Here is a 24259-nt window from a genome sequence, read left to right on the forward strand (position 1 = left end):
TTTTATGACATTTCAATGCACAAAATAATATTATAGATGAACTTGAATTATGCTGATCAATGAAACGACGGGGTATATACAAGTATTTTCACGAATGAAATCTTGAAAAACGTTTAGCCAAATTGATATTTGGAATACTTACTCTTCAATAGAAACAGAATAACATATCCGAAGCCCATTGATTTGCAGGCCGTCTAAGGGTTAGTTTACACTTGTGAATTTTTCGAAATTTTCAAAAATGACCCTGTTAAAAATGTTTAGCCAAGTTCATATTTGGTATTCCTACTCTTGAACAGCTAAAGAATAACATATCCGAAGGATTTTGATTTGCAGGCCGTCTAAGTGGTAGTTTACATTTGTGAATTTTTGGAAATTTTCAAAAATGACCCTGTTAAAAATGTTTAGCCAAGTTCATATTTGGTATTCCTACTTTTGAATAGCTAAAGAATAACATATCCGAAGGATTTTGATTTGCAGGCCGTCTAAGGGGTAGTTCACACTTGTGAATTTTTCGAAATTTTCAAAAATGAATCTGTCAAAAATGTTTAGCCAAGTTCATATTCAGTATTATTACTCTTAAATAGCTACAGAATAACATATCCAAAGGATTTTGATTTGCAGGCCGTCTAAGGTGTAGTTTACACTTGTGAATTTTTCGGAATTTTTGAGAATGACCCTGTCAAAAATGTTTAGCCAAGTTGATATTTGGTATTAGTACTCTAAAATAGCTAAAGAATAACATATCCGAAGGATTTTGATTTGCAGGCCGTCTAAGGGGTAGTTCACACTTGTGAATTTTTCGAAATTTTCAAAAATGAATCTGTCAAAAATGTTTAGCCAAGTTCATATTCAGTATTATTACTCTTAAATAGCTACAGAATAACATATCCAAAGGATTTTGATTTGCAGGCCGTCTAAGGTGTAGTTTACACTTGTGAATTTTTCGGAATTTTTGAGAATGACCCTGTCAAAAATGTTTAGCCAAGTTGATATTTGGTATTAGTACTCTAAAATAGCTAAAGAATAACATATCCGAAGGATTTTGATTTGCAGGCCGTCTAAGGGGTAGTTCACACCTGTGAATTTTTCGAAATTTTCAAAAATGAATCTGTCAAAAATGTTTAGCCAAGTTCATATTCAGTATTATTACTCTTAAATAGCTACAGAATAACATATCCAAAGGATTTTGATTTGCAGGCCGTCTAAGGTGTAGTTTACACTTGTGAATTTTTCGAAATTTTTGAGAATGACCCTGTCAAAAATGTTTAGCCAAATTGATATTTGGCATTAGTACTCTTAAATAGCTAAAGAATAACATATCCGAAGGATTTTGATTTGCAGGCCGTCTAAGGGGTAGTTTACACTTGTGAATTTTTGGAAATTTTCAAAAATGACCCTGTTAAAAATGTTTAGCCAAGTTCATATTTAGTATTAGTACTCTTAAATAGCTACAGAATAACATATCCAAAGAACATTGATTTGCAGGCCGTCTAAGGGGTAATTTACACTTGTGAATTTTTCGAAATTTTCAAAAACCACCCTGTTAAAAATGTTTAGCCAAGTTCATATTTGGTATTCCTACTTTTGAATAGCTAAAGAATAACATATCCGAAGGATTTTGATTTGCAGGCCGTCTAAGGGGTAGTTTACACTTGTGAATTTTTCAAAATTTTCAAGAATGACCCTGTCAAAAATGTTTAGCCAAGTTCATATTTAGTATTAGTACTCTCAAAAAGCTACAGAATAACATATCCAAAGCACATTGATTTACGGAAAAACTAGATCGTTTTTAATCGAGAGGACTGAGCTCAAGAAGGCATATGAAAAATATATTTATTCAATAAATAATCCGCAATCCGCTGTTATGAAACTTTAGCTCAACGAGACAAAGATAACTTGAAATATAGAAACGACCAACATCAATGAAATATTCGGTTCGACTATTAATTCAACTTCCTCATCATTGGTTCAAATCTCCATATTTAATATAGTCTGCAGAGATCACAAATCCCGTTCTTCATTTTTTCATTCACGGTACATCCACGTGCTATTTCATTCGTTGTCAAAATGCATTTTTGATGACACGATCGTATACACAACCTGCAAATGAAATCATCTTCGCGTCTTGGGTGTGCACAAAAAATGCAAATGAAATTGACTGGTTCACTCCTTCTCAGTATAAACCAATTCAGAAATTTCCTACATACATCTATACTAACCGGTCCAAGAAGATGTTCATTTCTGACTAATTTTTTGAAAATTTTGAAAAATTCACAAGTGTGAACTACCCCTTAGACCTCCTGCAAATCAATGTGCTTCAGATATGTTTTTCTGTAGCTATTTACGAGTAGGAATACCAAATATGAACTTGGCTAAACATTTTTAACAGGGTCATTTTTGAAAATTTCCAAAAATTCACAAGTGTGAACTACCCCTTAGACGGCCTGCAAATCAATGTGCTTTGGATATGTTATTCTGTAGCTATTTAAGAGTACTAATACTAAATATTAACTTGGCTAAACATTTTTGACAGGGTCATTCTTGAAAATTTTGAAAAATTCACAAGTGTAAACTACCCCTTGGACGGCCTGCAAATCAAAATCCTTCGGATATGTTATTCTTTAGCTATTCAAAAGTAGGAATACCAAATATGAACTTGGCTAAACATTTTTAACAGGGTGGTTTTTGAAAATTTCCAAAAATTCACAAGTGTAAACTACCCCTTAGACGGCCTGCAAATCAAAATCCTTCGGATATGTTGTTCTTTAGCTATTTAAGAGTACTAATACCAAATATCAACTTGGCTAAACATTTTTGACAGGGTCATTCTCAAAAATTTCGAAAAATTCACAAGTGTAAACTACACCTTAGACGGCCTGCAAATCAAAATCCTTTGGATATGTTATTCTGTAGCTATTTAAGAGTAATAATACTGAATATGAACTTGGCTAAACATTTTTGACAGATTCATTTTTGAAAATTTCGAAAAATTCACAAGTGTGAACTACCCCTTAGACGGCCGGCAAATCAAAATCCTTCGGATATGTTATTCTTTAGCTATTCAAAAGTAGGAATACCAAATATGAACTTGGCTAAACATTTTTAACAGGGTCATTTTTGAAAATTTCCAAAAATTCACAAATTTAAACTACCCCTTAGACGGCCTGCAAATCAAAATCCTTCGGATATGTTATTCTTTAGCTATTCAAGAGTAGGAATACCAAATATGAACTTGGCTAAACATTTTTAACAGGGTCATTTTTGAAAATTTCGAAAAATTCACAAGTGTAAACTAACCCTTAGACGGCCTGCAAATCAAAATCCTTCGGACATGTTATTCTTTAGCTATTCAAAAGTAGGAATACCAAATATGAACTTGGCTAAACATTTTTAACAGGGTCATTTTTGAAAATTTCGAAAAATTCACAAGTGTAAACTACCCCTTAGACGGCCTGCAAATCAATGGACTTCGGATATGTTATTCTTTAGCTATTCAAAAGTAGGAATACCAAATATGAACTTGGCCAAACATTTTTAACAGGGTCATTTTTGAAAATTTCCAAAAATTCACAAGTGTAAACTACCCCTTAGACGGCCTGCAAATCAAAATCCTTCGGATATGTTATTCTTTAGCTATTTAAGAGTACTAATACCAAATATCAACTTGGCTAAACATTTTTGACAGGGTCATTCTCAAAAATTTCGAAAAATTCACAAGTGTAAACTACACCTTAGACAGCCTGCAAATCAAAATCCTTTGGATATGTTATTCTGTAGCTATTTAAGAGTAATAATACTGAATATGAACTTGGCTAAACATTTTTGACAGATTCATTTTTGAAAATTTCGAAAAATTCACAAGTGTGAACTACCCCTTAGACGGCCGGCAAATCAAAATCCTTCGGATATGTTATTCTTTAGCTATTCAAAAGTAGGAATACCAAATATGAACTTGGCTAAACATTTTTAACAGGGTCATTTTTGAAAATTTCCAAAAATTCACAAATTTAAACTACCCCTTAGACGGCCTGCAAATCAAAATCCTTCGGATATGTTATTCTTTAGCTATTCAAGAGTAGGAATACCAAATATGAACTTGGCTAAACATTTTTAACAGGGTCATTTTTGAAAATTTCGAAAAATTCACAAGTGTAAACTAACCCTTAGACGGCCTGCAAATCAATGGGCTTCGGATATGTTATTCTGTTTCTATTGAAGAGTAAGTATTCCAAATATCAATTTGGCTAAACGTTTTTCAAGATTTCATTCGTGAAAATACTTGTATATACCCCGTCGTTTCATTGATCAGCATAATTCAAGTTCATCTATAATATTATTTTGTGCATTGAAATGTCATAAAAACTTGACTGAAGTCGTTCAAGTAAACTCAAAAAGCAAATTATTGCGTTGCACCCCAAAAACAGATCGATTCGTTAGTTTTAAATTCTACCGACGCCACTGGTCGTTTGGCTGCTGGAATGAATTCGGCTGCTGAAAAGTGGCTGCCAAGTTCACGCCGGTAAATTATGATAATCCCAAACGCAGAAAATCATGAGGATATCCCGGCCATGCGTCAACGGCCAAAGCGAGTATTCAGGTTTCAAGATCATACTCAGAATTTGGTGGGATCAGCTTTCGATACCCAGTCTCCATCCTTCTCTATTCTCCCAATCTCGTGGTCTATGATCTCTCTCGGATATTGCCTTGTTCGCCCCTTGCAAACATGTCGTCTTCGGTCTTCCACGCTTTCTTCTCTTCACTGGATTCCATTCCATAATTTGTTTGGGTATTCCTCATTCGCCCATTCTTGCACATGACCATACCAGCTGAGTTTCCTTTGTATTTCCTGGATTATAGTGGATCTGACATTCTTTTTTTCCTGCACGGTGGTGTTTGTTATGAGTTGTAGTCTTGAAATTTTAGCTTATCGTCTCCAGAAATCCATTTCTGGAGATAATAATTTTTGCAGCCAAGTCTCAACCATATACATACAACCGCACTCTTGAATACAGAGTCGTATAATATAAGCTGTTTCTTCTGTTTTGATATCCAACTGGGCCATAATATCGAATTCAAGGCTTCAATGATTCGTTTCCCTTTTGTTATTCGCTCTATATCTTTTTCCGTTCGGCTGATGTTTGTGATTTTAGTTCTTGAAGACGTATATTAGGTTGTAGTGGGTATTTTACTGCCATCTTGTAATTGAAACTCATCTGTATTTGACCCTACACAAATATACTTTGTCTTTTGAATGTTGACAGTAGTTAATCCCCATTTCTCGTACACCGATATAAGATCATCAGCGAATTGTTGAGTTTCTGCAAATTGAATTTGTTAAATTTTGCAGTCGCAGTGCGCACAACTAAAGTACTTTTGGGTCGACGCAGAATTGTCGCATTTGGAGCTCGGAAAATCCAAGAATGATTGTTGAAAAGCCTATCTATCCTCAACATATCACTATTTGTTGCGGTTTTTGGGCTGGCGGTGTGATTGGTCCTTATTTATTCGAAAATGAGGCTGGTGCAACTGGTGGATTGCTCTACCCAGCTATGGTTAATGATTTTTTTATGGCCGGAATTGAAAGATATTGATGTGGATGACTTTTCAACAAGATTAGCAAGGAAAAAATTGCAATTTTGCAAGAAAAGTTTCCTGGCCGTGTTATTTCCCGAAGATGTGATCACGTGATGTATCTCCTTTAGACCTTTTTTGTTGGGACCAAGTAGAAGATAAAGTCTATGCCAATGCTCCACAATCGATTTAATACCTTAAAGATGGAATTTTTCATCGGCGACATACACCGCAAATGTGCGAATTGTTTTAATACCTATCTACTAATTGAGGTATTTTGTGATGTGAAAGTTAATAAGTTAATAATCGAAGTGTAACAACAGCTTTCTCGAAAAGCTGCCGGAGCAATGCCTTCAGGGAAATCACCTTGGCGGAGCAGAGAAAAATAGATTCCCTCAAAGTGCCGCAAATGTCCAATTAGGATTATTCAAAGCATGCGAAAATACCGCTATCGACGTAAACAACAATTATCATGATGAACAGATATATCATTTGTTTATTACTGCGACCGTGCAACCTTGGAATATACCGTAAATACTTCTTGAGGTGAATTCACCGACAACTGATGATGTTCGATGTTTTTATCCAACTACTTCTGATTGGAGATGGAACTTCACAATCGTTTATGAGCTTCTTCGGTTTCATGTTTCATTTCTGCGTCTCTCATGAAGCGTTTGTCAACGGGTTTAATATCCATGAATAGAGATGGCCAGGGCAACAAGATGATTCGGATAATCATTACTATACAGGACGTTCCTAAATTGGAGGTAAAAACGAAAATCAAAGACATATTCCACGGATCATTTTAAGAAAAAGGAATCTTTTAATTATGGGGCTGCAAACGCTTTGTTTTCGAGAAAGAGGGTGCTAAAGTATGTTTTTTTTTTCTCATAGCATCTTCGATTCACAAGATCTGCCACTTAAATTTGGCATATATGTATATTCCAATTTAAAGTTTCCATCATGTGATATTCTAATTTTGAAGGCAAATCTATAGGGTGATATTTTTTATGGAACAGTGCCCGTTTTTTTGCTCCAGATTTTTTTTTGTGGACCATTGGTAGTTCAGTTAAATGTTGGAAGCAATTTTGGCCCGGTACTATCTTCTTTCTTGTAGTTTTTTCGTATCTGCTACCGATTTAAAGGAAAAATTTCAAACAATTCTCTAGTAATCCTCAGGAAAATCAAAATTTTCATAAAAATTCAGTTAGTAAGCTGTGATGAATAAATTGATTGTAAGTTTTGTTACTTATTAACCCAATCTGTAGCGAAGATTTATAGGATTTCGTATAATCATCACAAAAAAGTAGGACTGCAAGAAACACCTCCTTCTCGAAAACCAAGTGTTTGTGGGCCCATGTTCATATGACTTTTTTTTCAAAAAATTATCCAAGGTCCCTCTTATTTTTCTTTGAACCTCCAATTTGAAAATACTCTGTATATCCAAACTTTTTGATAATGTCACTTTCAATAATCACTTTCAAAATACTTTAACTTGAAACAACGAAAAAGCATATCAAAATATATAATAAATACTTGCTCAGAAGATTCGATAGAAATTATAGGTTTTTCAATAGCGATGAATAAAAAAAAACGTGAATTTTTCAGTGGGAAACAATTTTTTTTATTCGAAAAGTTATTATTATCATTCAATCAGGGTCGTTCCGGCTCTGTTAGCTTACCGGGAACTGGGACCAAATTGATATTTTGTTAACCCTAACCATTCATACAAACCCAGGGAGGCCGTCGATACTGTTAACGAAACCGACGACATCCTTAGGAGCCATGACTATTACTTCGTGAGTATCCAACTGACTTTCCAATTTGAATGGTTTTTAGGCCAGTCAGCCCCAATCATTTGCACACTATGTGTTCGGCTGTTTCTACCTCCTTTCCACAGATCCTGCAGGTTTCATCTGCCGACTTACCCATGCGGTACAACAGGTATTTGCACTGACAGTGTCCTGTCAGCAGTCCCACCATTACCCGAAGCTCAGCTCGTGGTAGCTTCTGGAGCTTTCTGGTTTAGCTCTGTGAAAGCACCACAAATTTATTTTCCCGATCAAGACGCGGAGTATTCCTCCAGAGAGTTTTTCCATTGTCCTACTCCCATTGATGGACCGCTGCCTTGTATTGGTATTTTCTAAGCCCACAGAAGGTCTCAGTACCAACAATTGTCAACCTTGATGCCCTTTTCGCAAGTTCGTCGGCCTTTTCATTTCGTTCAATACCACAATGCCCCAGTACCAATAGTAGAATTACTTTATTGCCTCTGGCCAGCTTTATGGTATAACGTCACTCCCATCCCAATAGAGACAATTTTGAAGGTTACATTCTGTTATTTTTATGGAGTCAACTCGAATTATTATTTCAGAAAACTCTCGTCTCAATTTTCTAAAATTCCAAACATTTCGCTCGCAAAAATGAAACGCATTTTTGAGTTTGCCGAATTCGAACTGGTCAGTAAATCGTCATCAAAATTCGAACGATCGAATCAACAACAAAATACGTAGGCTATATTTCATTCCCACAATTTAATGTAATCACGTTGCGAACGCAAAATATTGGCAATTTCTACCCAGAATGTGGTCGAAGCTCTTTATAAGCGAGCAGTTGTCCTTGACAACGGTCAACTAACTATTTTTCAACCTCGTTATACAACAAGTTTATGAAAACACAATATACGTGAATAATGTGTCTCAACTGTGAGGTAGAAGGATAAAATGATCTGCTTTCGGACCCCTGTCTTGCGATTTCCACGAAAATGATCGAATTAATTAGGTGGACCAATTGCCAATTATGATCTCGATCGGAATTTTGGGTTGATTGTGTCATTTTTCAGTGTCTTATTAGCTCCTTATAGTGAATTTCTGATTTGTGCATTATACCCAATTTTTTTCGGCATGCCTTTGAGGGTCATTATATGTATATTTACTTTGATATTAATGGATTTCGATATTTTCATTTTGCTTCGACTTTCTTAAGTATGAACGCAACGAACTCTTGTTAAAAATAACCTAAATCTTACTAAAGGATCTTCCAATGAGAAGTTTCATTTTAAATATTCAGAGCAATAGCTGTCATTTTTGACAGGTATACAAGTAAGACCTACGTCATTACTAAAAGAAGAACAATACAGCAATTGTTAAAATTCACTACAAAAATTATGATTTTGCTATTCACAGTTCGCAAAAGTGAAAGAATTAATCGTGAAAAATTTTAGCTGTTGGGACAAGTTGGTGATGTGAAAAATCAGTAACAACTGAAAATATAGTTGCTGTAGCCCATAGTATGATTGTTTCAGTCGGTTTTAACAAGTCATAATACACTAAGCCGAGCTGGTCCGACCAAATACTGAGCATAACCTTGGAACCGTGAATATTCGGTTTGGCCGTCGACGTGGAAGGATGATTTTCTGCGCTTGGGATTATCGTAATGAACCCATTTTTCGTCTCCAGTCACAATGCGATGTATTTGCCTTGCAAACAGCTGTTCACAAGCAAACAAACGCTTTTCAACATCTCTCGCCTTCAACTCGTACGGCACCTAATTTCCTTGTTTCTCAATCATTCGTTTTGAAATGGCTTGTTACGTCACTCCCAATGATCCTGCCAATTCGTGTTGCTTTTGATAAGAGTCTTGATCAAGTAATGCCTCCAATTCTGCATCTTCGAAAACCTTCTCCCTTCCACCGCCATGCTGGTCTTCGTCGTCAAAATCACCGTTCTTGAAGCATCGAAACTACCTTCGGCACGTTCTTTCATTAATAGCGGCCTCATCATAGGTAGTTGAGAGCAATTGATGAACCTCAGCCGCAGATTTCTTCATATTAAAGCAGAAAATTAAAACCTTCCTCAAATGACGAGAATTTGGCTCGTAAGCCGACATGTTTTATCGAGAATAACTTCATGATACGGACACAAATCGACTAATATTTCAATGGCGTTATGTTTACAAATACTTAAGCTTATTGTATGACATCTACGATCTATTTATTTCGACTACCACTTACCGCTACAGCCATCTATTGCAAAACGGCGGAAGCAAAGTTGTACACCTATTATGCAATATCAAAATGAAACATCTTATTGTAAAACCCTTTTTTTTTTATTCAAATTATTCCGGAAACTACATTTTCATGGATTAATTCATTATACAGCCAACTACAAAACACGCGTTATCTAATCATTCATCTATCTGCGTGCATATCAAATACAAATATATATTTCACTTTTATTTCCTGGTGAGAGCAAATTCCATATCCATCATCTGTGGGGACGAAAATATCCGGTCATTATTGTAATTATTTATGTTTGTTTATCTAGCATCGTTTGTTTATTTTGTTGTCCACTTGAGTATATTTTCACAGTCAATTACATCAGGTAATTACAATTGTGGGACAATTTCCTCGTTACTAAAAATAAGGGGATATTTTGGTTTCGATGATGAGTCGAGCGCATGTTGCAGGCGTAATTTCGACTCGGTTTTGCGTATTCTAAAATAATAAGCGAGGTAAGCAAAACTTGCGAATTTGCGAAAACAACTAAAAAACACAGGCCAACAAAATTAAAAAAAATTGGTAGCGGAAATACAAAAGCTAATTTTAAATGTTTGTAATATGCTGATTTCGAAAACGCCAACCGAATTTTTTCTTTAGCTCTAGTTTTTGAGACACAGGTTAAATGATGTTAATTCTGATACTGGCTACAAAAAATAAATGAACCAATTTTTTTATTATTAACGGCCAAAATGAAATTTCCTACACAAAATTAGAACATAGTTAGCCAGATATATATCTTGTGTTATATGAAAACGGGATCAACAGAAATAGGCTTTCAAGAGATGTTACCATTCAATAAAGTTTTGGCTACGGCAGAAAAAATATTACTTCCGCCTTTTTATATTGAGATGTCAATTTCCTGATGAAGTAATTTGTGAAATCTTCAAATAGAGATGGAAATTGTTTAAGATATTTGTCAGGTAAAATTAGCACAGGTGAACAAAAAGCCGATATATTGAATACAACAAACAAGTTTTAAAAAACTTGTTAAAAATCCACAATTCACCACATCAATGAACGAGGGAGAATCTAATACTTGGTGTTCATTTCATCAAGTAGCACAAAATTCTCTTTGTTATTATAACGCTGAAAATTACTTAGAATTAGTGAAAACTATGGTTGTAACGTGAGTATAAAAGTTCACTAGCTCCACAAGCACCTAGATTTCTGCCCAGAAAACTTTGGTAATTTTAGTAAAGAACAGGGGGAAGGATTCCATCACGATATTTAAACTATGTAACATCGATATCAAGGACGATGGAATATCTACAAGATCCCAACTACCGTTGGATTGGAGCCTTCAGCGAAAAAACTATAACTAAACTCCATGCTAAAAAGTAATCTAAAAAGAAAGTTTTTAGTAATTGGTGACTAATGTATGTGAATTCTCAAATGAATACTTAAATACTTCTGTTTTTTGATATAACATTAAATGTTGATAAGAAAAATTGTTGAATGTGAAATATTTCAAAAATCAAACAACAGTTGAAAAATCCGAATTCCAAAAAATCTGTAGTCTTGTATAATTATTAGCAGAAAAATAAGCAATGTGAGAAAATTCGTGCATTTTAAGAACTTAACTCGCCCGGAATTCGCTATTTCTTCCCTAGAATTTCTATTTTGGTCACCCTAAAAATAAGACATAAAAGAAGGCCATCGTCGGGAATAAAAGGAATCAAGGAGTACAATTGGACGAAGTGGGAAGTTCCATTGTTATGTTTATCAGATTCTAGTTTCCCACGTAACGAGAAATCAATGATAAGAATACGTGAGTGGTTTCATCTCACTCTTTCCCGTCGATGGTGAGAGTTCTGACCGAAGGCCTACAGTATATTTCGATTATACCTCATATTTTTCGAACCCTTGTATTGTCCTCTTTCCAAATTTCCCTGGAGGAATGAAATTTCTGTGTGCTCGTGGTTCTTTCCCACAATCCTGCGGCAGTAATGCTTATTACAGCTGCAGCTGTTGCTTTTATTGAATTTCTGATCAAATAAAGAAGGTTTTTCGTGTTCGGGTTGATTTTGCTCCGTTGAAAATGCAAGGTGACCCAGAAAAAAATTTCGGATTTTGATGGACAAGAAAAAATTATAAAGGGTCTTCCAATAAGATGTTCCATTTTGAAGAGCCCGCTATGTGGACAGCTGTCATCTTATGACATTTGACAAAAACTACGGCATTGCTGAAAATTGAACAATATACGCTTCAACACAACGCATTGAATGTATAAAAATTCAATACAGAAATGGTGAAAAATTGACAGTCGTGATGCTTTTTCTAGACCGGGAATAGTGAAACTGGTGGAAAAGTTTTAGCTGTTAGGACATGTTAGTGATGTGAAGAATCGAAACCGGATGCATCGTCCAGAAACACTGTTGTATCTGTATTGTTGATGAAAACCCAGGTTTGTCGATTTCTGGTCATTTTGGGAATTAGGAATCCAACAAACGACAGTACCCCGAAATTTCCATTAAGATTAAGATTTCCATTAAATTATTTAAAGTTACTTAACACAATAACTCAAGCAGGTCGATCACCAGCAACATCGTTTTTTCGCATATTGGATCCTTCAAATGCATCAAAATGATCCGGATTTTCATCGAAAAATCATCTTCATTAATGAGGCTCATTTTCAGCACGGAGGGTATGTTAATAAATAAAATTGTAGCATTTGGAGTTTGTAAAATCTAAGAATGATTGATGACTATCCTCTCCATCCTTAATGTGTCTCTGTGTGGGGAAGTTTTTGGGCAGGTAGTGTGATTGTACCTTACTTATTCGAAAATGAGGCTGGTACAAATGTTACGGTGAATGGATTGCGCTATCGAGCAATGACTAAAGATTTTTTATAATCAAAATTGGAAAATACTAATATGGAAGTTGTTTAGTCTCAACAAGATGGCTCTTTATACCACAAAAGCAATGAAACAGTCGCAATTTTTCAAGAACAGTTTCCTGGCTCTGTTATTTCACGAAGAGGCTACCGAGATATTGTGATATAACACCTTAAAACTTTTAATGTCTACGTCAATGTTCCACAATCGATTCAAGCCCTTGAAGTTGTAATTTATGAAGCCAACATTCCTCAAGTGGATACTGTTTTGATTGATAGAGTACTGATGCTGATTTCTGAAAATATTTTCTTCAACATTTCCCGAGGAATAGCATTGCTTTTTTGCTCAGACCCTCAAGGATTCGGAGAAATGTTGTCCAGAATCCACCTTGTTCATTATATTGACAATGCAATGTTGTTGGTACTCGATACTAATATTTACATAATAATAATATATCACGGCATAGCAGACAATTTTTCAATTAAGAAAGTAGTACCTTCTCGAAGGGGACTCGAACCTACAACCTCCGAATCACTAGCCCAGTACTCTACCAACTGAGCTACCGAGGAAGCTGAACGTTCACCGAGATCGAGGAACCGCTTCTCCCAGAATCAAAGGTTGAGGTATCCCACAAAAATTACGGTGTTTTTTACGAGGGTTTGGAAAGTTTTAAATATTGGAAAGAAACTAAACACAAGATTCTATTTACCGTTCCTCCAACTTAAACCTTTCTATATTTAATATGTTTATAAAATATTTCCATATTTAAAACTTTCTAAACCCAAAAACACAGTAATTTGTGAGAGATAGGTACTATTAACCTTTCATTCTTGGAGAAGCGGTTCCTCGATAGCTCAGTTGGTAGAGCACTGGACTAGTGGTTCGGAGGTTGTGGGTACGAGCCCCGCTCGAGGAGGTACTTTTCTCGGAATTAAAAAATTGTCTGATATGCCGTGATATATTATAATTATTTTATTAATGCATACGTTAATAACCATTATTTCGTCCGAAAATAATTACCTCGAAATTTATTTAAAAAAAAAATCGTACCCATCTCCAGAATACGATAAAGCGTTCAAGTTCATGGGCGACAACACGTGTCGCGCTAAAATCCTAAAATCTCGAAGCGTTCGCTCATAAAACAACTACTTACCTTAAAATAACAATGGTCGTAACAATCTTACGTAATTTTTCCTGGGTAATGAAAGTTCATTCCGGCACGTGTAACGTTTTTACGTTCATAACAATCATCTTTATTGGACTGCATCAGCTGTAATCGGTCTCATTTGCAGTTATTGTCGTTTTGGTCGACGTGAAGGAAATTTCGACTGAAAATAACGAAATTAGCGATGAACTTGTTGGAAAATCCATTAGGTGGCATATCGCCTTAACTTGCAAAATGCTCTGTCAAGAATTTTTCCCAGCGTGCCTTATATGAAATTGAAAGTTTTATTTTTTTTTATGGTGTAAGCAGTAAACGATGTCCTGCCAGACATTCGTCATCGAAATTCAATTCTAATCATAATTACATTTGCAATTCATCATGCTTATTTTTAGTTGAAATCTCAAATTTTTAGTGAAATCTGACTTTGAAATGTCGAAATACCAGAGTTTCATTCAAAATTTTAATTTGTTTTCGAATGCAGAACAGCCTTTTTGTTCCAATTATCCTCAGAGTAATCAACATAGATAAAGGGAGCATATATTATTTTCAGTAAGCTTATTTTGTCCCCAACATGAACTATCAAATTTGACATGAAGCGCGAGGAAATGAAAACATATCAGTGATACGATATTTCACTCAATTCGCAAAAGTTGCCAAACCTTGGATTTCAGCAGGTAGACACAGAAAATAATAAATATTCTGCTTATTATAAAGTCGACTATTAGGAAAAATACAGATTCCAAATATTTAAATTTGCATTCTTAATCGTGAATCACTCAAATAAATACATTTCATTCAATATAATATACATTCATAACGATATAGTAAAATTGTGAATTTGGAAATATACCATAATCGATAACGTAATCTAACCATGTTGGGAACATGTAAAAATTACGTATACTGCCTCTATCTATTTTTTTTTAATGGTATTTCTGAACAAATTCACATCATGCTCATTTTCAGTTGTAATCTCAAGTTTTTAGTGAATTCTGACTTTGAATGTTGAAATACCAGAATTTCTTTAAAAATTTTCACCTTTTTTTAGAATGCAGAACTGCCTTTCCCTTCTAATTATCCAATAATATTCGTCGAAATTGACGTCAACCTATCTGTCACAACTCGACATTGATTGTCAAAGTCCCATAACCTCTACAAATTCACCCATCTCGACGTCTACTGTCAAATGATATTGCAAGATCCGCGTCGGCTGTGTTGGTGATAAAACCTTTGGTTTCCGGAATTTTCAGAATTTCCGGGAAACTCATATTGTTTCGATGCTTTGATAGTTAATCCGATATAAAAATAGGTCGAGTCCTTCTAGAATTATAAACGGTGTGACTAACCTGAGCTTGTGTTGTATATAGATTGAGAAAATATGTATTTACCTCAGCCAACTAACCGATTTATGATGAATAATAGATACAAAGTAGTGATATGAATGGGAAGTGATCCAAAACGTTACTTCTTAATGGCTCTTATACCAATTTGATGATGTTTTATCACAATAACAATGGGTACCATTGGATCACAACGGTTAAGGTGAAAGTATGCTCCGTCGGAGGTCAGCCTAATGATAATTCCAGGAAATTTATTTATTACACCTACTGAATTCTATGCCGAACGATTCGAAAAATTTGATGCAGTTATTCTTGGATAGATTTTCTATACAATAATGCTTCGGCAGATTGAGCTTTAGGATTAAAAACCTAAATTATGCGAATGAAGAAGAAGATTAGCTTTTATTCGAAGGGATTTAAATCTGGTAAAATTTGTGGCTGCGGTAAAATAGTGTACGAGAAATTTGGGGAAGTTTTTTCTTGGCCTAGATCTAGATAAGCTGTTGTTCATAATACAATATAAGTGCAGAAGGCATTTATATTCCAGGAGTTCAAAATTTCAAAAACTCGCCACTTCGTGGTTTTTTTTTTATTAAGTGGGTGGTAATATGAGCCTTCTGTACGAGCATTACACATTATCTTCTCTAATTGACTCAATTTTCATTGAAATTAATGAAATATTTTCAGAAATATCATTTACTGATTTTAACATTGAGAAATTTGGGTTGGCAGAACAGTTTTCTGTACCATAAATTTGACAGATAATAGATAAATCTGTGGCAGGAGACTTACCATTACCAACATTTAATGATCTATGATATTTTCGCATGATTTTGTTCTACAAGATGTGGCAGAATGAATGAATGGATTAGCTATAGAATTAGAGTTCTCCTATATATAACGATAACAAAAATTGTTCAATTCTTAGAAGTCATTCTACTCCATGAAGGAGGAATTTGAAAAAATCCCACTAGTTTTGAAAAATCTGAAATACGAAGAACATCAATGAGAAATTTGTGTTGATTCAAAAATAGTGAACTTCCTCCTTGGACAGCAAAGCGGATACACCAAATTTCCTTATTTTTTTATGCATTCGGGACAGCTGAAAATAAACACTGGATTAATAGGAATAGGCCTTCAAGAGTTATCATGATTCAAGGAAAATCAAACGTATAATAAAAAAATATGACTTGCCTTCACATTGTACAGCTTCAAATCTACGTGGAAATTGTCTTAGGTATAAGGAATTATGTGAAGTGGTCAGATCAGAAAACCAATGTAGAAAACAATTCAGAAAGTTGTTTTTCGTGAATTTCGCTTCGATAAAATCGTATAAACATCCTATTTGAATACGGCAGTTAATTTTATCGCACCCCGTATATCGATCAAACAACATCGCGGGCGGCGCTGAAATAACAAGCCATTATGTTAAAATTTTGCGACGTTTCTAACCTATATATTTTCTGAAATATGTTGCGGAACCGAAATGACGGAAACTTGATCTAAAATCATTTACATTGTATCAAAACAACAGGTGTTTTTCGAAATGTTGCACTTTGACTTGGCAGCAAATGGGGAATGTAGGATATATTCTGTTTCTGCGTTTTCTCAGCAGAAATATGTACTTATTATTTCGTATTGTATCGATCAGCTAATTGTGTGCTGTGTGAAGCGGATTTTTAGTAATCGTTGGAGATGCGAAATCTCCAGATACGATTTCACTCTTGTGAAAAATTTTATGTGTTAGTTTTTATTGAATAAAGGGTTTTCCAATAGGAATGATATGATTCAAAATTGTTTTAATGACTACACAGTGTATTATTTTTTGACATTTCTTACATCATTTGTGTTCAGTAAGTTAGGCCATCTAATCATGGAAAGATACACGTTCCAACTACGTTAAGAAATTTTTTTTATCGAAATCGGTGCCTATTTGTGAGAGAAATTTAAGAATAATTCATGGAGTACATTATTCAGTTAATCGACTCACAAATACTGAGCTTTGGTTGGTACTACTTTCAAATTTGTCTACAATTCGACGAATAGTGAGCCGATTTACTGAATAATGTCGTACATGAAGTCTTTTTGTATTTCTCTCAGTATTCACAAATGATTTCGAGAAAACAATTTATAAATTTCTGAACGTTGTTGAAGTGTGAATCTTTCATTATAAACGAGTGGTTTCTTAAAACTTTGATCAACCGATCAACTTTTAGATTGTAGTTTTAAATCTATGGAAGTGTCAACAATGAACTGAAATTGAACACAGAAATGATATGATCGAGCAAATCACCACGATAAAAGTTTTATGGGTGACATAACACACACATGACATAAGTAATGTCAAAAAATAATACACAATGTTGCCATTGAAACCAATTTAAATTGTATCATTTCCATTGGAAAACCTATATAATTATTGAAACGCCAAGACAAGCGGTTTAAAGTGAAAAAAATGTATCTCATATCCTGTTGAATTCGTTTCAATGCCTGTTTCATCGAGAACATTACTTTTTAATTACTTTATAGATCATCAACTAAGGTATTTAATTCCTTGTTGGAAAAATGCTGTGAAATATTTGATAGGAAATTCTGCAACAAATTTGATAGAAGAAATTCAGAGAACAGAAAACAAACCTATTAAATTCATTAACAATTTGAACTTCTTCACACCAAAAACACGGCTATATTCTGATACTTCGATGTCAAATATAAATAAATTGAAAAAAAAAAAACAAGAACAAACAAGACTGATTTATTAAAGTCACAGACTTATATGTGGTTAGTTAACGATTAACTTAGGTATCTATAATATTAGAAACAAAAATGATTTGAGGAAAAAGTTCAAGAGAACATGTGTATGTCAGAATTCCCTAATTTATCAGAGTATTTATGTCTTCAATTCTGTAGCAGTTGAAATAGTCTGTAACAGAAATATCAAAAAAATGTGCCGTTGCCCCAAGAAGTACCTCAAACATCAATAATGTATTTGTGTATTTAGAATTGTTATTTTATCTTTTGTTTGAGTATTATTGTTTGAAAACTATTATGTAAACTCAGTCTGTGATACCAGCAGATTTTGATGCTAGGGAGACGGGAATGAACGAAAAAATAAATAAAATACAGGGTGTTCCTAAATTGAACGTACAAACGAAAAGGGGAGATTCCTCAAGTGAGTTTAAGAAGAAAAAGTCCCATAAACTTGAGGTCGCAAACGTTTCGTTTTCGAGATACAGAGTGTTGAAGTTTGAATTTTTTTCAAGTTTTTTTCTCATAGTATCTACACTTCACAAGATATTCAACTGAAATTTGGCATAGATATTACATTTGAGAGTTCTCACCACGTGACATGGCAATGTAATTTGTGGTGAATTCATTCACCACAGATTACAAACTGGCCTTCCTATGATAGTTACGAGAATTTCGAGAGAATGGTTCAAATTTTTTTTTCTCGAAATCGTTGGTAGATACGACAAAACTACAAGAGATCGAAAAGTTTAGTATAAGAACAAAGCTCCTTTTTACATTTTTTCAAATTAACAGTTGCTCACCAAAAAAAAGTTCTGCAGAAGAACAGGTGGCAGTGTTCCAGAATAAATATCACCCTGTAGATCTTCTATCGAAATTGCCATGTCACGTGGTGAGAACTATCAAATGTAATATCTATGCCAAATTTCAGTTGAATATCTTGTGAAGTGTAGATACTATGAGAAAAAAACTTGAAAAAAATTCAAACTTCAAAACTCTGTATCTCGAAAACGAAACGTTTGCGACCCCATGTTTATGGGACTTTTTTTTCTTAAACTCACTTAAGGAATCTCCTCTTTTCGTTTGTACGTTCAATTTAGGAACACCCTGTATACTGATCCAAATCCTAAAAACAATTCAATTCTCTCCGTTCGATTAATATTCTTCAAAAACGTCCGATGCAAATTCCTATCCCTTTCTCTCATTATGACTGGTTCTAATATGCTCATTAAATAAGCCTATTATTAATTATTTTGTCCATCAAAAGGAACCAATGCTTAATGATGATTGTTCTAGCTTCGACTGCCTTATGCACTCGATGTCTTATCTTGATACTCGCTTATTTAGAGTTAATAATCATGTTTATATTCACCTGTTTCGTCTATGAAGCGGATGTAATTGTTTCCGGTTGAATTACGAAAATGCTAATTGGGATTGACAAGTCAGAAGGGTTTCAACGTTCGAGGAAGATTCTTAAGACTGATTCCATTTCCTTTATTTCTTCTTGATATCACAGTGAGACTTGCTTGGAAAAAGAATATACGATTATTTTGAATATTCTCTGGCAATGATAGGTATCTCAGAGTAATAAACGCAGATAGAGGGAGCATATGTCATTTTCCGTAAGCAAATTTTGTCCCCAACATGAACTATCAAATTTGACATGAAGCGCGCGGAAATGAAATATTAGTGATACGATATTCCACCCAATTCGCGAGTTTCTCTACAAAGAACGCTTTTTTGTGTCAAAAGTGAATCAACGTTTCATATTAACTCAAAATATATTGAAATATCAGGTGTGTGAATAAGTCTTTCCCGTTTTTTTTTTCAAATTTTGAGCCTTTATTGTGAAAAAATGGTTACAAATGAATTATTGAAAGTATTGGTCATCGCTAGCTGCAACTTTTCCCCATCTTTCTGGCAACATACGAATCCCGTTGCGAAAAAATTGGACCGGTTTGGCCTCTATCCAGTCATCCACCCATTTTTTGGCTTCCTCGTAGGAATGGAAGTGCTGGTCAGCCAGGCCATGCGTCATCGATCTGAAGAGATGGTAATCAGACGGAGCAATGTCTGGACTATACGGCGGGTGGGGTAGGACTTCCCATTTGAGCGTTTCTAAGTATGTTTTCACCGGCTGTGCAACATGTGGGCGAGCATTGTCATGTTGCAAAATAACTTTGTCGTGCCTGTCGGAGTATTGTGGCCGTTTTTCTCGCAGTGCGCGGCTCAAACGCATCAATTATCGTCGATAGACCTCGCCTGTGATCCTTTCATTCGGTTTCAGAAGCTCATAGTAAACCACACCTAGCTGGTCCCACCATATACAGAGCATGAGCTTGGCGCCATGAATATTTGGCTTGGCCGTCGATGATGATGCATGGCCGGGTAGTCCCCATGATTTTATTCGCTTCGGATTATCGTAACGGATCCACTTTTCATCGCCAGTCACGATACGATGCAGAAAACCCTTTCTTTTATGTCGCTGAAGCAGCTGTTCGCAAGTGAAAAAACGCCGTTCGACGTCTCTCAGCTTCAGTTCGTACGGCACCCAATTTCCTTGCTTTTGGATCATTTCCATGGCTTTCAAACGCTTGGAAATGGTTGTTCGGTCAACTTCCAATGCTTCAGCAAGTTCTTCTTGCGTTTGACACGAATCTTCATCGAGCAAAGTCGCCAATTCTTGATCTTCAAAGATTTGCGGCCGCCCGGAATGCTCCTTGTCTTCCACGTCGAAATCGCCACTTTTGAAGCGTCGAAACCATCCGCGAACACTTGAATCATCGACACAACCTTCTCCATAAGCTTCCTGAAGCAACCGATGCGCCTCGGCAGCAGATTTCTTCAAATTGAACCAATAAAGTGAAACTTCCCGCAAATGACGTCGACTCGGCTCAAATTTCGACATTTTCACGATTTCAAAAATTTATGATGCGAAAAAATTTCAACTAATGTGTTAGTGTGGAATTGTTGACAGATGAATGAGCTTTGATTATGACATATGTAACTATTAAATACTCGCACAGTATTGGTGGCGCCATCTCTTACAAAAAACGGGAAAGACTTATTCACACACCTGATATCAAATTTGACATGAAGCGCGCGGAAATGAAATATCAGTGATACGATATTCCACCCAATTCGCGAGTTTCTCTACAAAGAACGCTTTTTTGTGTCAAAAGTGAATCAACGTTTCATATTAACTCAAAATATATTGAAATAAATGCCGCAATATATCAGAAACTCAAAATACAATCTCAAAGCGCGCCAAACGACGTGAAACATCCGATGACAGTAGGAGATCAAAAGTTGCCAAACCTTGGATTTCAGCAGGTATATACAGAGAATAATAAATATTCTGCTTATTACAAATTCGACAATTAGGAAAAATATCTTATTCCAAATATTCATATTTGCATATTTAATCAGGAATCACTCAAAAAAATATATTTCATTCAATATAATATACATTCATAACGATATAGTAAAATTGTGGATTTGAAAATATATCACAATCCGACAACGTAATCTAACCATGTTGGGGACATGGAAAAATTGTGTTTAGTCCCTCTATCTATGTTTATTACTCTATGAATCCTACCGAGTTCAAATTATGCGTATATCTAACGTATAACAATTCCAAGCTGCAGTATTTCGCCTCAATACGCTCTATTAGTGTGACGTCACACACCGCCATTTTTGGTTCTCCTGTCAGTGTTCGGAATCCAAACAAATAAATTGTCATTCAAATTAGTACGCTGTCGTTGAAGGAATTGGCTTATTTTCATAAATAAGAGTATTTGAGGAAATATTTCAGTATTAATTGATAGACAGAAGGAACGAGGTTAGTACCAATAAGTTTGAATCCTGTATCATTCCCCAGATTTTGTATAAAGCCGTATTTATTAGTTGAACTTCAAGTTCGAACGTACTGGCATTAATTTCGTGCTTTCTGTCTATCAATTAATAGTAAAATCGTTCTTCGCTGAATGACAATTTGTTTGTTTGTATTCCGAACACTGACAGGAGAACTAAAATGGCGGTGTGTGACGTCATCACTAATAGAGCGTATAGCGTCGTCAGAACACCAAAAAAATCAAGCAAAGCAAAATTTAGAAGGGAGCACTGACATGAAGTTGAGAACTTCAGAGCGCTTGTTCATTCATCGACCAATCGTACCATGTAATAATTGACTCAATAAGCCGGGATTTTACAGTAAAAAAAAAAAAAAATTGAAATACATCAATATTTTAACTTTCAAGAGTGATACAAGTACTTCAACGCTCTTTCAACTTGTCGCTACCTTTTCTACAGAAATATTAGTCTTTGCCTTCGAATTAGGCTTCAACCTCGATAAACACTTCTTCATTAGAGCCAAATTTCTCTCCCTGGAGCTCCTTTTAAGAGTGTTGCTGTCGAAAGAGCATAATCTGAATAACACTTATCAAGCCATTGCTTTACTTGCACTGTATTTTTCCCATAAAAAGAGTGTTGTATGAAACACCAAACTCGTTATTATCCATTATTCAAACAACAACAAATGTAGCGCTACTCAACCTTCAATATCTCAATCCAGACTTAACTTTATGTTATGTTATGTTATTTTGACACATCTTTCGAAGCACTAGGCACTAGGGGTAAATATAGTTATGTGGTATCCAAGGAAGAAATTGGTGCATAAATAAAGAGCTCTCAAAAGCTCACGACTCCGCGTCAGTGCATTTTCATTTTTTTTTTATTTGAGAGCTATCCGTGACTCGACCAGTTTAAAAGTGGTCGGACTGTGGTAAGTATCTACCACAATTTTGTGGCAGTAAGGTGGTATCTTCCCAAAATGAAATTGGTCGATACTTCGATCAGTTTTGGCCATCCAAACGTATACGTTTATTTCGTCATCGAAAGGATGCGACCGCTGGGTTGTTTACCAGCTTTCCAATTTATTTTTAGTGAACCGAGTATGCAAGATCATGATCTTACATGATCGGTCCGGTCGGCACTGAATGATTGATTGTTGTAGCTCAAGGTGCGTGCATTTCAGTATAGTTATCGCCTGGCACGTGAGATGCAGAAATAGATATCGGCGTTTTGGAAAAGTCGCGACGATTTGGGTCATTGCGAAGCTTTTTCGATGCGTTCTTGGAGGTAGGAAGATTGATGGGTTCCGTTCGAAAGGACGTTTTCGTTAGATCGGCGTTAAATATAGAAACCAGGAAGTCTGGTAACAGTGGTGACGTTAATATTATTCGTTAAGAAAAATCAGCTAAGAGATAATGAAATTTGTCAGACTCTCCGAATAACTAACATGTTTTTGTTTGTTTGGAATGTCGAAATTCGCAGAGGAACGAAAATGCAAACAACTTACTTGTTTACTTGTCATCGTTATTTCGCCGAATCCAGTTCATTTCTCATCAAGTTCAATTGAATGGAGATGCAAAGCCAGATGCAAAATACGCCAGTTCGTGCCGTAAGTGAGGTTCAAATTTCGTGCGCGCCGAGAAATGTATAAATTTGGATCTCCTTCAGCACTTTCACTTGCAGCAGCAATATTTTCGGTCGAGCGTGCTTTTCGATGGTGTATGGGCCTTAAAACATCAGTGGTAGATCAAGTCGAATGTTTTCAGTGTTTTGTATGCTCAGATGGACGATTATGTCAGCCATAATCTTCCCGTAATGCAGGAAATGCATTAATTACAGAATTATTATTTTGTAGGGAGTCACAATATTCATACGTTCAGCTGTAGATAAACGATCCATATTAGGGATTCAAGCCTTGGCTTGATTTTCTAGCTTGAGCTTGACTTGATTTCAAGTCATGTAGTAGTTTTTCAATCTCAAGTCAAGTAGTTATTTATCAAGTACTTGAATCATATCAAGCTACTTGATTTTTACCAGATTCATTGTGTAGTGTCACATCAATAAAAAAATGATAAAATGAGAAGGAACCTAGCAAAAAACACTTTCATTTATTGAACTTATTTTATAAAGGAATCGAAATATTAACTTTTTTGAAGAAGAAACATAAATTAAAGCACTATAAATCATAACAAAATTAAGAATAATAAAAAACTAAAGTTTTCCAATATTGAGAAACCTCTAGGTTTGTTTGATTTCATAATTTTTCATCCAGGATCTAAGACACATGAGGCCTCTTGTAGATTTGTTGCCTAACCTATTGCGGGTTTTTGTAACTGTAAGAGCAGCTCTGGAAAATTGTCTTTCAACAAGAGGTGAAGATGCTGGCGTTGATAAAAATCCTTGGCCATTTTGGTCAAGTTTGGAAAGATATTTCTGAAAATACCAAAATCAACCAATAGATTTCATAGAAATGTGAGAAAACTAGTAATAAAGTCACACTGGCGAATGCTCCAGTCTCTCGGCATTCGAGGAATCCCTTTATTTAGTCTAAGCGCGCACGAGATTGCAGAAATATATGCCGTGCGTCGCGTGCATATCAAGCTCAAGTAATATCAAGTAGTTTGATATCAAGTCAAGCAATAAATTTCTCTAATTCTGTGGTTATTCCGTTCATTCTTCCACATCT

At 35.2% G+C, this 24259-nt stretch overlaps 1 protein-coding gene across 2 annotated transcripts in view; it reads left to right on the forward strand.

Annotated features, from left to right (window-relative positions):
- Positions 1 to 24259, forward strand: part of LOC123679301 — a 142639-nt gene that overhangs the window by 48816 nt on the left and 69564 nt on the right. The gene's annotated exons all lie outside the window — the stretch shown is intronic.

The sequence above is a fragment of the Harmonia axyridis genome, chromosome 4 (genome assembly GCF_914767665.1).
Source record: "Harmonia axyridis chromosome 4, icHarAxyr1.1, whole genome shotgun sequence".
NCBI classification, from domain to species: Eukaryota; Metazoa; Arthropoda; class Insecta; order Coleoptera; family Coccinellidae; genus Harmonia; species Harmonia axyridis.